Raw genomic sequence first — 12,124 nt, 5'->3', positions numbered from 1 at the left:
CATGATGACTCGGTTGCTAAGTGTCCCGGGCCTGAGATGACTCAGGAGGCCTCGGAGTCCGTTTCGTACGGAGTGTGGGCGTCGGTGTTGGGTGCGGGAAGGAGGCTTTGTGGCATTGTATCGTTCCTTTGTGCAGATTATTATTAAGCTTATCTTAAGCCAGAGGCTTTGAAAATTGTTTTGACATATCAGAGAGGCCCCGGGCTGGTTACTTTGAGCTTTCGGCTGTTACATGAAGACTCTGCACAATCTGCAAGGCTGGTAAGATGGGACAAAACCTAACAGTTAGTAAACAACAAAAAAAGTACTATGCATCGACTACATCTTTAACAACCTAATCTTGCTGAAGCTGCTGGGGTCAGGTGGGATCTCTGTCATGCCCGATCGCTCCAACCCAAGTGTGTTTTTAATCAATAAAACGTTCATGGTTAATTCTCTGTAGCGGGAAGGGACTGAATGGTGAAGCATGCTTGTGGATGTTGCCAGCGTTGCCTATGGTAACCCTCGACTCAAGTCAAGAAAATTATGCGTTAGTTCACGTTTGTAAGGTGATTTTGTTTGGGTTGAGTTTTATGTGGATGATCTGTGGAAGTTGAGCTTGCAAAGTATTAATCCTCTTTTGTAAAATGAAACTGTCTTTTTGATACGCATTTACATCGCAAGTTATTTCAAATAATGTTTGTAAGAAACTCTTACATGTAAAATCATATCGATCATACCGTGCAATTGGAATTGGTTTATTATTGTGACATGCGCCGAAGTATGGTGGAAAAACTTGTCTTATTCATACCGACTTGTATGAATAGACGTTTGACTTAATGAGGTAATCTAGGGAAAACAACAGAAAGCATAATGAAGCGCAGCAGTTACAGAGAACTGCAGAATAAAGTGCCGACCTTCAGGGAATGTTAGCTTTTCTTGTTCAATTGCTCTCCTGCTATTATCAGTGTTCAAATTTGTACTTAAGTCACAGATCTGATGGATTGCAGTCAATATAATTCATCTCAGGATAAATTTTTGCTTAACCGAAACACTTGGAATATTCATTAGAATCTGATGCAGGTGAAATAAAATGTGGACTGTTGCTCACTCACCAATATGCTTACTGACAGAACTGCTCTGCAACAGATGCCAAGCATCTGTCATGCACTTGGCCCTGGCACACCTAGAAAACAAGGACACTTGTGTCGGAATGCTGTTTGGGATTTCAGTTCAGCATTGTCCTACAGACCTTGGTAATGAAACCACTAAATACATCACTGTGCAATTGGGTGTTGGACTTCCTAACCAATATACCTCAGATAGTCAGCGCCAATCCTTATTCCCCATCATCCTGAACATGGGTACACCCAAGGCTGTGTGCTAAGCCCACTGCTGCGCACTCTGCTCCCACACAACTGTATGGCCAAACCTCATTGTCAAGTTGCTGATGATATTGGTGGTATGGCTTATCATCAGCAATGATGAGATGGCCTACCGGAAGGAGGTGGAAGAGCTCAAGGCCTTGTGCCAGGAAGATAACCTTTTCGTCAGTGATAAGACAAAGGAGATGGTTATTGACTTTCGGAGAACTCGCGTTCCCCCCCCCCCCCCCACCTCTTATATCAGTGGCACAACAATGGAAACTGTCAGCAGTTTCAAACTTCTGGGAGTGCACATCTTGCACAACCTCTCATGGTCCCAGAACACATCCTACACAGTCAAGGAAACTCACCAACGCCTCTACTTTTTGAGGAAGCTGAAGACAGTTGGATTATACACTTCAACATTCACCTTCTATGATGTACAGTAGAGAGTATCCAAACATACTGCATCACTGCATAGTATGGAAACTGCAGTGCGGCTGACTGGAGGGCTTTGCATGGGTAGTCGAAACTGCCCAATGCATCATCGGCAATAGTCTACCTGCCATCAATGACATGTATACAGAAAGGTGGCAGAAAAAGGCCAATTACATCATGAAGAATTCCACCCACCCTGTCCATGAACTGTTTATCAGTATGTAGCATCTATGTCAGGGCCATCAGACTCAAAAATGGTTACTTTTCACAAGCAGTAAGGCTGATCAACACCGCCACCCACTAATGCCTCACCACACTTCTTCCCCCCCCAACTACTTTATCATTTCCTCTCAAAGTCACCTAGAAAACAAGGACACTTCCAAGCCTATTGTCACTCTATGGACATGCAAGATATATATATCTCCAGGATCACGCATCAAAGTTGCTGGTGAACGCAGCAGGCCAGGCAGCATCTCTAGGAAGAGGTACAGTCGACGTTTCAGGCCAAGACCCTTCGTCAGGACTAACTGAAGGAAGAGTTAGTAAGAATTCTCTTACTATCTCTTCCTTCAGTTAGTCCTGACGAAGGGTCTCGGCCTGAAACGTCGACTGTACCTCTTCCTAGAGATGCTGCCTGTCCTGCTGCGTTCACCAGCAACTTTGATGTGTGTCGCTTAAATCTCCAGCATCTGCAGAATTCCTGTTGTTTGCGTTTTTATATATATATATATATCTTCACTATCTCAAGTAGTCATATTTATTGTTTATATTGTTTATTTATTTTTATCATTGTGTTCTTCATCTGATTTTTTTGTGCTGCATTGAATTCAGAGTAACAGATATGTTGATTTCCTTTACAATTGTGTACTGGAAGTGTCATTAACTAGTCTTGAATCTTGCTGAATGTTTATACCCATCCACCTGTCATGAAGTGAACTTTACTGTGATTCATTACAAGTTGAAGGAAGCTTTAAAAAACCTAATGTGTGTGTTACTGAACTGGAAAGCAAACAACTGTAGATGCTGAAAATCTCAGTGAAAAATAACAGAATATACTGGAATAATTTAGCAGGTCAATTTGCAGCCTTGAAGAGAGAAATCTGATGAAGTGTCCTGTACCAAAACATTAACAGCCTCTCTCTCCACTGTTAGACATAGTGAGTATTTCCGGAATTTTTTAAAAATTCTATTGCAATTTTCTTGAAGGTATTATCCTCAAATAACTACTGAAATAAACTGAATTTATAATTTACATGAAAGCTAATAGCCTTTGAAATTTGCATGAAAATATGTTGCAGGGGTTAGTTAAGTGTCCTAAAGCAGCATCAAACTGGCATACATAACGGTGATGACAGAGGAGGTTCAGAAGAATGATCCTGGGAATAAAATGTATACTGAGCATTTAGTGGCTTTGGGCTTGTACATGTTGGAGTGTAGAAGAATGAAGTGAGTGAATACCATTGAAACCTATCGAATATTGAAAGGCCTAGGTAGAGTGGATGTTTCCTGTAATGGGGGACTCTAGGACCAGAGTCCACAGCTTCAGAATAGAAGGATGTCTATTTAAAACAGATGAAGAGGATTTTTTATAGCCAGAGGGTGGGGGATCTATGGAATTCATTACCATAGGTTTTTGTGGAGGCTAAGTCATTGGGTATATTTAAAGCAGAGGTTGATGGTTCTTGATTAGTAAGGGTGTCAAAGGTTATGGGGAGAAGGCAGGAGAATGGGGTTGAGAGAGATAATAAATTAGCCATGATGGAATGGTGGAGCAGACTTGATGGGGCAAATGGCGTAATTCTGCTCCTATGTCTTATGGTTTATTGCAAGAAAAACTTTACTTAGCATTACATTGGGATGTCCTGAGTTAGACAAAGCAATTTATAAATAAGTCATTTACTTCTTTACAACTTTATTTACTTTTACTTTTTACCTCCTCTTGCCCGGCTTTCCTCTAAGAATGACAAAAGCATTCATGGTATCTAAACCCTTACTTGCTTTGGAAAAACGTAAGTTTATAAAATTTTATATTATTTCAGAAGGATGTGTAGGCATGAGTCCATTGGGATGAGTGGTTGCTGTATTGCCATTAATGGGCTGTCCATTAAATTTTCAGCATTGAGCAAGATATTAACCCCATTGAAATGAAAAACTTTGTTCAATTATCTCAAACAGCCAATACAAAGATCCTTCGCAGGTGGTAATAGCAAAGTTTTAAGCCTGTGACTCAGCAGCTTTTCTTTTGAGACTCTTGATTGGCAGAGGCAACATCTGTAAAGAGACAAGATGACACACTGTGCCCCAAAAGTGGCCAGATTTTAGAAACTAAAAACAAATCAAAAATATCTCAGAAATACAGTATTAAAATAGAGCATGGTGTAAATAAATTTGCTTTTTTAAAAATATAGCAAAGTTAGAATTTTGGATGTTACTGACGAAGGGTCTAAATTAAATCTTTCATATCATTACTGGTGAACTATGATAATGTTCTTGCAAATCACCCTGGGATGTCTTACTGTGTTAAGTGCATGTTATTGTCAAAATTGCAAGCGATTTGGATCCGGCGTCCTACAACCAGGGGTGAGATAAATGATTAATTTGTTTGCTTTGGTGAATCCTGGATCAGTCTCTATAGCCACCTGAGGATTCACCAATAGACAGCCCCTTAGAACATCATACTCGACTTGAGTGATTGCACTACTATTATTTGATAAATCTTAATATTACCAAGCTGCTTTATCCTTCCATGAATACTACTTCCACCTGCATGTACAGTTTGGATTTTCAGTAGAAGTTCTATGCAAACGTTATCTGATGTAGTGATGCAATACTTGTAAGTATACTGGTAATGTTGGCTCACATTTATGTCCCTGAATCATGGAATGGGACTTGAACCTTCACTAAATGTATTTAAGATACAGTTAGATAGGATTTTACATAGTAAGGGAACTAAGAGTTATGGGGAAAAGACAGGTAGATGGAGCTCAGTTTATGGACAGATCAGCTGTGATCTTATTAAATGTCAGGGCAGGCTCGATGGGCCGGTTGGCCTACTCCTGCTCCTATTCTTATGTAACCTGTAATCTAATAACATAGTGACAAGATGTTATAATTGAACCAAGACTGACATATGAACTTTTTCCAAATTTTTTTTCTTGTAGAGCAGTCTTTTTAACTTGCCATGATCTTAAGCAGCTTCCAGCAGGTTTTAGTATGTTCTTTTTTGCTGGAGTTATTGTCTACATTGAACAATGCTTTTAGCATCAAGAAGTTTTGTAGAATGTAATGAGATCCTGGCAAATAAATGTCTAAAAATTAAATTGAATTTCCTTCTGGTTTTCCAAGGAGGCTATTAACTGACTTCATTTTAAGTAGGTTAATAGTCCACTTGGAAATAATGGTAGAGATGTGTTATTTTGTAACCTGTGCATTCGTTTCACAGTATCATACAAACATACAGCCCAACATACCAATGCTGACTGTAATGCCTATCTATGTAATCCCATTTACCAGCAATTAAATTCATATCTCTCTATTCTATTCCTGGCAGAGGAACTGAACAAATATTTTGCATCAGTCTTCACTGAGGAAGACAGCAGGATACCAGACACTCAAGGGTGGCAGGGAAGAGAAGTGTGCGCAGTCACAATTACGACAGAGAAAGTACTCAGGAAACTGAATAGGCTAAAGGTCGATAAATCTCCTGGACCAGATGGAATGCACCCTCGTGTTCTGAAGGAAGTAGCTGTGGAGATTGCGGAGGCATTAGCGATGATCTTTCAAAAGTCAATAGATTCTGGCATCGTACCGGAGGACTGGAAGATTGCAAATGTCACTCCGCTATTTAAGAAGGGGGCAAGGAAACAAAAAGGAAATTATAGGCCTGTTAGCTTGATGTCGGTGGTTGGGAAGTTGTTGGAGTCGATTGTCAAGGATGAGGTACAGAGTACCTGGAGGCATATCACAAGATAGGCAGAACTCAGCATGGATTCCTTAAAGGAAAATCCTGCCTGACAAACCTATTACAATTTTTTGAGGAAATTACCAGTAGGCTAGACAGGGGAGATGTAGTGGATGTTGTATATTTGGATTTTTAGAAGGCCTTTGACAAGGTGCCACACATGAGGCTGCTTAACAAGATAAGAGCCCATGGAATTACAGGAAAGTTACGTACGTGGATAGAGCATTGGCTGATCGGCAGGAAACAGAGAGTGGGAATAAAGGGATCCTATTCTGGTTGGCTGCCGGTTACCAGTGGTGTTCCACAGGGGTCCGTGTTGGGGCCGCTTCTTTTTACATTGTACATCAACGATTTGTATTATGGCTTTGTGGCTAAGTTTGCTGACGATACGAAGATAGGTGGAGGGGCCGGTAGTACTGAGGAAACGGAGAGTCTGCAGAGAGACTTGGATAGATTGGAAGAATGGGCAGAGAAGTGGCAAATGAAGTACAATGTTGGAAAGTGTATGGTTATGCACTTTGGCAGAAAAAATAAACGGGCAGACTATTATTTAAATGGGGAAAGAATTCAAAGTTCTGAGATGCAACGGGACTTGGGAGTCCTTATACAGGATTCCCTTAAAGTTAACCTCCAGGTTGAGTCAGTAGTGAAGAAGGCGAATGCAATGTTGGCATTCATTTCTAGAGGAATAGAGTATAGGAGCAGGGATGTGATGTTGAGGCTCTATAAGGTGCTGGTGAGACTTCACTTGGAGTACTGTGGGCAGTTTTGGTCTCCTTATTTAAGAAAGGATGTGCTGACGTTGGAGAGGGTACAGAGAAGATTCACTAGAATGATTCCAGGAATGAGAGGGTTAATATATGAGGAACGTTTGTCCGCTCTTGGACTGTATTCCTTGGAGTTTAGAAGAATGAAGGGAGACCTCATAGAAACATTTCGAATGTTAAAAGGCATGGACAGAGTGGATGTGGCAAAGTTGTTTCCCATGATAGGGGAGTCCAGTACGAGAGGGCATGACTTCAGGATTGAAGGGCGCCCTTTCAGAACAGAAATGCGAAAAAATTTTTTTAGTCAGAGGGTGGTGAATCTATGGAATTTGTTGCCACAGGCAGCAGTGGAAGCCAAGTCATTGGGTGTCTTTAAGGCAGAGATTGATAGGTATCTGAGTAGCCAGGGCATCAAAGGTTATGGTGAGAAGGCGGGGCAGTGGGACTAAATAGGGTAAGATGGATCAGCTCATGATAAAATGGCGGAGCAGACTCGATGGGCCGAATGGCCTACTTCTGCTCCTTTGTCTTATGGTCTTATGGTCTTTCTAAATAGCAGCCTAAATGTTTTTTTTACTACCTCTCTGGCAGCTCTTCAAAGTATTCATCACTTCCTGTGTGTGGGGAAAAATACTCTTCAGATCTTATTTACAGTTCTCTCCTCTCTTAAACCTATGCCCTTACATTCTAGACTCCCCTGCCCTGAGAAGATGATTCTGACTATTCTAGCTATGCCCCTCGTTAGATTGTTGGAGTTTAGTCCACATGTTTTTGAAGAAGGCAAGACAGATTGAGAAGACCATTTAAAAATTAAGTTTTGGCTTTGTTAATCTAGTGCAAAAACAAAACTGTGTTTAAAGCTTTGCAAATTGTGGCTAGAACTTAACGTACTCATTTCAGAATACTCCTGTTTAGGAATTGTTAGGTTTTAGGAAATAACACAGAAGAAATTTAAATGAATTGTACCAAGAATGAGAGATTTCAATTTGCGCAAAGACTAGATAAGATGAAGTTCTTAAAGTAGAATGTTTAAAAGAGAATCTATTAACTCAATGGTATGAATTTGGCAGAGTAATGAGGTGAATCTGTAGCCCAGTGGCAGCAGGGTTGATGACCCAGAGCATATATAATGATCAGCAAAAGGTTTAAGCTGCCATGTGGAAATGTTTTCTTTTAATACAAAAAATTATCATGGTTGAAAATGCACTTCCTGAAATGATAGTGGAGGAAGATTCAATAATTGTGTGCACATATTCTTGATAGGTTACGCATGCTCTCACATAGCCGCACTTTTTATTCTGTGGACCAGTGATAATGCTATTTTTGATAGTTCCTTCTGTTCACTTTATGCAGTTTGGGGGGGGGGAGTTGTAGCAGGTGGGGGTGGAGGAAGCTAATCCATGTCTCTGTTCAATATGCTTTCTGCCATTTTCCAGATAAAAAACTGTAGTTTTTGGCAACATTTTAATATTTTTTGAATATAGTTCATACAATCTTTGATGCCAGGTACTATTTTGATTCTTTGATAAGAATGTAGAATAAATTCTTATTTTGTTTTCTAAATCAAAGCTACATTTCTCTTTGATGCTTCTAATTTCCTACTTAATCCTTTTGGAACAGTTAAACCCATTGCACTAGTAGGCATTTCAAATAGCTTATTGTATTATATTTGACACAAATAGCAATTTCGTGTGCCGCTGCTGATGTAACAGCCCTCTTTTAGGGATTGCTTTGCTGGAGAATGTTTGTGACCCTAGTGACAGTAAAGAAGACAAATGAACTTTATTCATTGGCTTGGATGAATTGTTTAGGGTGGAATTTAACTAATAACAAAAGATTGCTAATTTAATAACATTGATACCCTTTAGTGGATTATTAACATGAATTCTAAACTTGTCCTCATTTCTCACTTTGTCTACCATAAAGCTGTTAAGTCTGTATGCTTGGGACTTTGGTGCTAAATTAGCATATTTACCAAATATTTGTTATTTGTATCAATATCCCAGTTCACTTTTCTTTGTATATTACATAGCAGAGTAGTAAATTAACCAGTGAGCCATGTAAATTTAAAGCCAGCTCAGGAAACAAGACCCTGGTTAGTTTCATGGAAGGGCAGGAAACAAGTGAGTGATGTTCATTAGAGTGCCAGTAAAGAAATGTTGCCAAGCCATCACAATTTTGGAATAGTTTGCTAGCGGATTATTGGGATTCTGCTTTACTTTTGGATTTAAGGACCATCGTTTTTGAACCCACACTATAGCCACCTAACAGTGATCCTCAAAATTGCCTAAAATAACAATACCTTTGTTTTAAGTATGCTGACTGGCCTGAGGTAGCCCAAATTAGTTGGGCCTGAAAGGGTCATTGAAAAGGCTTTTTATATGAAGAATACCAAAACATGGAGTAAAGTTCTCTAATAAAGAGTTGAAAATTGAATTGTTCTGCAGTATATTTAAGCAACAGCTGCAGAAATTTTAAGATGCCTTCAGATTTCTAGTCAAAGTTTGTGGTGTTTCAAGAACCTTTGTTAGGGCCGTTTTAAGCAGAAAAGAATGAGTGAAATTTTCTGAAGTAAAAACACGAACAATGGTAAGTGTTTTGACTTCTGTCATAAATTTTGACTTGGATTACCTTGTATTTGATATTGTTGACTTATTATTCATGAATTTGGCAAGCCTTCAGATGTTTCCTGGTGCCTGATACAGCACTTAAGGAGCTGAAGGCTCCTTAAATTGTGGTTGATCGTTTGCTCTACGTCCTTTCACCATATCGCTTGTTCCTGCAGTATGCAGACATCTCAGTCATAGAGTCATACAGCTCGGGCTTTTTGGCTCACTTATCACTACAGATCAAGTTCAGGTTTAATTATCATTCAGCCATACGTGAATACAGCCAAACGAAACAGCTTTCCTCTGGGGTCAAGATTCCTGTGTGGGTGCCATGGTAACGTAGTGGCTAACACAATGCTACTACAGCTCGGGATGTCTGGAGTTAAAGTTCTCTAAGGAGTCTCTGTACTTCCTCCCAGTGGAACGCATGGGTTTTCCTTGGGTGCTCTGGTTTCCTTCCACAGTCCAAAGCCGTACCGGGTAGGTTAATTGGTCATTGTAAATTGTCCCATGATGAGGTTGTGGGTTTGCTCAAAGGACTGGAAGGGCTGTATTGCGCAATAAATAAACACAGTACCTATAGTCATACACAGCACGGCACACATAGCACATAAATGATAGCAGTAAACAGTAGTCACACAAAAAAAAATATATAGCCCAAGTTCCTGAGTGAGATGTTCTGTTAATTGACGGTGCATAGGTGTTGTTGGCAAGAAGAAGCAGTTCTCAGCAGCCCACAGATGATCATACTGTATACCAGCACTCAATCCAGCTTGTCTTCCTCTGAGTGAACACTGGAGGGCAGCATTGATAGGAGGGGGCCATCCCCCAACCCAGCATGGACACTGTGCCACACCGCCTCTGTCATCTCTCCTTCTGGACTGCTGCAACAGGCAAGCCCACGGCATGAGGACCCGTCCTTAGTACAACCAAAGCTGTGCAGCTCCCCCACTGGGGGTCTCGTCAGTAAACCAGAGAACTGGGTTTGCACTATTTTACATTATCAATGTCTAGCAAGGTTTTGCTATTACAAGAAAAACATCCAGGCCAATCCCTCGCTGTTAGACTGCACACAGCCTTTGAGCACAGACTCCAATGCCTCTCTGGAGCAGGCATCAACACAATCCACTCCAAGTCTAGCTCCTGTACTATCGAGCATCTCACTGATGGGGTAGACCTGCAGGACCTGAAGCTCTTAATGTTCAGCAGTATGTTACGATTGTAAAAAAATGTTTTAAAAAGGACAAAAGGACCTTTGGTTGGTCCTGGAGAGGCTGCTGTATCTGAGCACACCACCGTCTTACTGGATCAAGTGCCGATCTGTGCTGATCCTATTTACCAACACATAAACACAGGAGATTCTGCAGATACGGGAAATCCAAAATGCTGGAAGAACGCAACAGGTCAGGCAGCATCTATGGAGAGGAATAAACAATTACTATTTTGGAATGAGATCCTTTATCAGGAGTCTTAATTTATTAAACTTTTTTGTGGAGCTATGATTAAAGTGGAAAGATGCAACAAGCCATTTTAGATAATGACACGTTAATTAGTAATCTCAGATTAGGGAATCCATTAAGGAAAAACTGAATGCAACATGATAGAATTGAGTACGAGCATAACACCTTTCCGATGGAAACATGAGTCCTGAGAAAACTAATTGTATGTGCATGGAAAGAATTTCCAAGGTACTTTGATACATTAGTGAATAAACTTCATATAGACCTACACTTGGTCCATAGCCTTCTATGCATTAGTAGTTGAAGCACTCTTCTTGAAATGTTTTCAATGTTGTGAGAGTCACTGCTTTAATTACCCACTTAAGCAGTGCTTTCCTGCTTCCAACTACCAGCTGGATAAACAAAATGTACTTTAGATAGCCTGTAACCCTCTTTGCCTATCACTCTAAATCTATGCCTACTTTTAGATATCTCTGCTATGCAGAAAATTTCTCTACTGTCTAACTCATGACTTTGTACTTTTTCACCAGGTCGCTCCTTGTCCTCCCCCCACCCTTCTCCATTTCAAAGAAACCAAATCCAATCCCTCTTGTATCTTCCCATAACTGAAATGCTCCATCCCATGCAGCATCGTGATGAATCTCCTCCGTATCCTCGCTAAGTGAATTTTGTCCTTCCTGCAATGTGGTTACCAGAAATGTACACTATTCCAGCTATGGCCTAATAGTTGTTTTTATCAAGTTGTCCCATAAATTCTCTTGTATTCTACCCCTTGTTGAATGTAGGTCTATCCTTATTCAGTCTCTCCTTTTGGGACAATGCTTATCCCACCTGCCAACCAAATGTATTTATACTCCATTTCTGACTTGCAGTTGAATTGGTCCTTTGACGATTGGGCTATAGTTTGGACAATCTGCATGACATAATTAATAATGAGTTGCTGTATCACTTGCTCCCCAAGTTGTGAGTTTTGTTGGACTCATCTCTCAGGTGCCTGCAGGTGCCTTTATCATTGAGGTGGCTAGTCCAAGAATGACTTGTCTTTGTAAATCATTATTTCTTGGAGCTTCCGGTCAATCTAATAAAAACGGTCCTGAAATTTTCAGATGGGGAAGAAGAGTGGCTGTGCATAGATGATAATTAGATTACCTTTGTTTTCACATGTATATTGAAACATACAAGAAATTAATTGTTTTGCACCAACTACCCACACAGTCCAAAATGTGCCTGGGGCAGTCCACAAGTGTTGCTATGCTTCCGGTGCCAAAGTACCATGACTAGAACTCTCTAACTCTAACCCGTCATCTTTGGGATGTGGGAGGTATCTGGAACAGCTGCAGGAAACCCTTGCAATCATGGGGAGAATGTACAAGCTTCTTGCCTACCGTGGTGGGAATTGAACCCTGATCAGTGATCGCTGGCTCTAGAGCATTTGTGTTAACTACCAATATCGAAAAGCCTTTTGATCTTGGTTTTGATTGAAGTTGATGATTGATCTCAATGGCCTTCTGGGATGGAAAATTATCCCGCATTTTGAGTGAGAGCG

General features: G+C 40.5%; 1 protein-coding gene across 1 annotated transcript in view; it reads left to right on the top strand.

Annotated features, from left to right (window-relative positions):
• The window catches only part of cep131 (centrosomal protein 131), a 149,693-nt gene continuing 137,569 nt past the window's right edge, over positions 1-12,124 (top strand). The window contains exon 1 of the mRNA XM_072242397.1: positions 1-261. The gene's annotated coding sequence lies outside the window, so the exon portion shown is untranslated. The remainder of the gene's footprint in view (positions 262-12,124) is intronic.

This window comes from Mobula birostris, chromosome 24 (genome assembly GCF_030028105.1).
Source record: "Mobula birostris isolate sMobBir1 chromosome 24, sMobBir1.hap1, whole genome shotgun sequence".
NCBI classification, from domain to species: Eukaryota; Metazoa; Chordata; class Chondrichthyes; order Myliobatiformes; family Myliobatidae; genus Mobula; species Mobula birostris.
Note: the sequence above shows the minus strand (reverse complement) of the source record. Positions and strands in the feature narration are given on the sequence as shown.